Source organism: Agrilus planipennis, unplaced genomic scaffold, assembly GCF_000699045.2.
Source record: "Agrilus planipennis isolate EAB-ADULT unplaced genomic scaffold, Apla_2.0 scaffold424, whole genome shotgun sequence".
Lineage (NCBI taxonomy): Eukaryota > Metazoa > Arthropoda > Insecta > Coleoptera > Buprestidae > Agrilus > Agrilus planipennis.
Genome location: NW_020439117.1, coordinates 33,157 through 37,232, shown reverse-complemented (window position 1 = coordinate 37,232; position 4,076 = coordinate 33,157). Strand labels below are relative to the sequence as shown.

Here is a 4,076-nt window from a genome sequence, read left to right as displayed (position 1 = left end):
CTTACGTACATACTATATGTACACATGTTATTTTATAAAAATTAATTAATAAAACCGAAATTCTTTTACGTAATTCACAAAAGTTCGTAAAGATCATTCATAAAAATATATTTTCTTTTAATAAAAGAAGTTCTTAATTGAAACCATTGTGTAATTCAGTGTTCACAATTGTAATCATACAACAACTAGTACTTGCGCGTTTGGATTCAGTCTTTGTTAACAAATTGAGGCATTCCTAATGTAATAATTAAGGAGCACCCTTATTATATAATTTAGTATTCACAATTGCAATCATACAACAACTAGTATTTGCGCGTTTGGATTCAGGCTTTGTTATCAAATTGAGGCATTCCTAATGTAATAATTAAGGAGCACTCTTATTATTTAAAACATAACAAACACTAAATTTAACAATGACGATCATGCAAGGTAATGATCAAAACGGATGATAACTCTTATTTCAATCACTCACCACTTTTCGTAATCCTAATCCTAAGTGCAACTTTCGCCCCAATCACTGTTTAAATTCACATTGATGATTGCACAACACGATATCGGATAAGTTTTCTTTACTAATTTACGAAAACTAACGCGATAATTCAATTAATTAATAGCACTCGATACTACCCATTATCATGGCGCCGAATTAATAATAACTGTAAGTTCTAACATTCATTTCTATTGTTCGTGTTAGATCAGATCTGGACACCGAAGTATTTTTCTTTTATAGGAAATATTTCAATTTCCGTCTCTTTCTCACTCTCATTATATCTATCTCATTCTTTCATTTTTGTTCCTAACAATAGAAGGAGCTTTATTATAAATTTAAAAAAATGCAGAATAGGCTATAAACACCTAGATAATCGTATATTTATGAGTTTTCGTTAATTTCCGAAATTAGCTCCACATACTACACAATAGACAAACTACTACATATATTATTTTTGTAATATAAGCTCAAAAAAGTATCATTAATACAAGATGAATATTTAAGATCAAATTTTTAATTATTATTTATATTAATACAAGCAAAATGCCTCGTTTTCTCGATCGACTGTTCAAACATACGTCTGTTAAAGAGGGAAAGCATTCGGAGAATAAAAAATTGCAAATTACACTCGAGAAAAACATAAAATTATTCCTAACAATAGAAAGAGGTTTATTATAATTACAAAAAAAAATGAAAAATAGGCTGTAACCACCTCCATGATCGTATAGTTTTCAAACAATGAATGAGTTTTAATTAATTTCCGAAATTAGCCCCACATATTATACCTACAATAAACAAACTACCACATATATTCTTTTTGTAATATAAATTCAAAAAAGCTTAAGTAATACAAGACGAAGTATTAAATTTAAAAACAAATTTTTAATTACTACTTATATCAATACGAGCAAAACGTCTTGTTCTCTCGGTCGACAGTTCAAGCATACGACTGTTAAAGAGAGCAAGTATTCGAAGAACAAAGGACAGAAAATTACGCTCGAGAAAAAGGTAAAACTATTCCTAACAATAGAAAGAACTTCATTATATTTGAAAAATATAAGAAATAGGCTACAGCCACCCCGAAAATTGTATAGCTTAAAAACATCGAAAGAGCTCTCAACTCAATATGTATACATTCAGAATAGATGTGGAGAAACAGGAACAGCACCGTCCAATGGACGGCGAAACAACTCCGGACTGGGTCCCATACCAGGAAGATCGTCGTCATCTACAGCAGCATATTAACAAAAGGGGTAGCTCAGGCTAAGCAACACAGAATGTGTCAACACTCCAGCATCCATTAAACGCGTATCAAATAAACTAATAACCGCCCTAACCTTCGCATCGCTCGCCCCTATTAGGATCCCTGAGTAATTGCCACTCCACATGGTACCTAAGAAAGACGATGAATGACGACCCTGTGGAAATTATTGCTCACGCAAGAGCCATTCCCGACATTCCCATTCCCCGGATTTGCACAACCGACCTGGTTCGAGCACACAATCAAATTCCAATTGCTTAGCTAGATATAATACCATGATGGAAACTGGAAGGAAACTCTCCAACATGGAGACAAAATACAATGCTTTTAATCGAGAACATCTTGCGCTTTTGACATTTCTTAGAGGCCTGTAGCTTTATTATTTTAGGCATTACAAACTTCTTACATTTGCCTTCCGTGAGAACTCTGTCAAGTGCCCCCAATCAAACAATTTTCAATAAACATACAACACATCTGGGAAAAAAACATCGTAACAGACATCCTTTCACTTCAATCATATTTCAGTATTACAACATATCCATATCCCTGGTTTGGAGCTATCTTCTGTAACATCTCAACAGGAACAGCCAGGCCATCCTTGACCCCACCATTTCGCTTCGCGATTTCCAACCACTTACATTTCTTTATCCAACCTGCTGTTTGTGTATCTATCAAATTAATCATACAACGCTTCATCTAGCCATCAGCAAACAATTATTTTCACGTCGAAAGACGAAAATTTACCGACAAGTTTCTACCACTTTAGGCTCATTGGACAAATTCGAATACGTAACATAGTCATGGTCATAATACCCTACTCTGAAGGCTGTCGTTACTGCTTTACATATAGACCGGTTCCAAAGGCGATTCTCATTAAAGATTACGAAGCTAGACTTTCTATGAAGGATGGATCTGTTGATTTGGTGAACCTTCATGGATTACTACAGATCAAGGGAGATAGTTCAAATCTCAAACGAACACCAAATGCATCCATGCCACGGCATACCACCCTGCAGCTAATGGAATGAATGAACAATTTCATAGTCAGTTGAAGGCTACAACAACATGTCATCAAAACAACAGCTGGTCCCAGATTCTTCCCACAGTAGTATTAGACATCTGAGAAGCCTGAAAGAAAGATCTCGAGCAGCCTGGAAGAAAGACCTGGAAGCAACAGCCGCTGACATGATATATGGAAAATCATAACGCCTACGGGGAGAATTCCTATCATCGCTCAGCCTGCAGACTTTCAACAGTCCATGGACCTACGTACAACAATTTCGCCAACATTCCCAACTACTACGGACTATATCTAGAACACTACATGGATAAAAGACTGAATCCTTCACAGCAGGACAACCTCGATCGTTAATAATTGGGCAAGAGGTCCTAAGGTTAGACATACAAAACGAACTAAATTATCCCCCATTGTGTGGGGTTTTAACTAATTTTCAAATTTGGATGGGCAAAATTTTGCTCTTTACAGTGATTCAAGCGAATTTAAATTTGTAGGATACAAATGTGCGGCATCATAGTGTAAGATAACGAGTTTTGACGAAAATGGATTTTTGGGAAATCTAAAGAAATGATTCTTTATTTTGGCTCCTTTTTAGCTAATTTTAAAGTAGTTCAACCAGAAGCGGAACTAATAAACTGATACAACCTTCTGCATCGAATTCCCGATTTATGAGGCATGATGACATGTTTTCGTCTTTGATTTCATACAGCATGCCTCTTTCATGATTGGTAAAGTAATACAGTTTTTTCGCTATATTATATTTCCTGTCTTCTTGAAAAGCGATGGTTAAATCAAATAAAGTACTAATGATTAAAGCCACATGTATGGTAATCGCAATGAGACACAGGGCTCGAAGGATTATTTGAACTTGTAACAAAAAGAATGGGATTTTCTGTGTTTTCATACTGCAAGCCGATGAGGAGACTGAAGTTTTAAAAGAATTCGTATGAAATTTTCACATTTTTCGCTGTTAACCAATTCTTTTACAGAGACTAAAAATAGAACTTCAATTCTTTTCATCGTCATGCAGTATGAAAAACCAGTTACGAGTTTAAATAACCCTACGAACCTTCTTCATTGGATGCCTTCAATTATTAAAACCTTATTTGATTTGACTGTACTGTGTTTCTTTTTTAATAATATTACAGAAAAACAGGTTTTCCGAAAATGAAAATTCACATCTCATTATGATGTGCATGCATGAATTGATCAAGAACCATCACCTTTATTATCTCAGATTGCATTATCAATCCTCAAAAAGCCACGGTGTATAAAATTGGAGACCAAAATATATATAATAATTGTGT

General features: G+C 34.7%; 1 long non-coding RNA gene across 2 annotated transcripts in view; it reads right to left on the bottom strand.

The window, feature by feature from the left end:
• LOC108743044 overlaps positions 1-4,076 on the bottom strand; it is a 17,870-nt gene that overhangs the window by 12,732 nt on the left and 1,062 nt on the right. The window contains exon 1 of one of the 2 annotated variants that reach the window (XR_003231747.1): positions 473-691. The exons of the other annotated variant lie outside the window; for it this stretch is intronic. This is a non-coding gene — a long non-coding RNA (uncharacterized LOC108743044). Of the gene's footprint in view, positions 1-472; positions 692-4,076 lie in introns of those variants that run through there. 2 annotated transcript variants of the gene reach the window in all.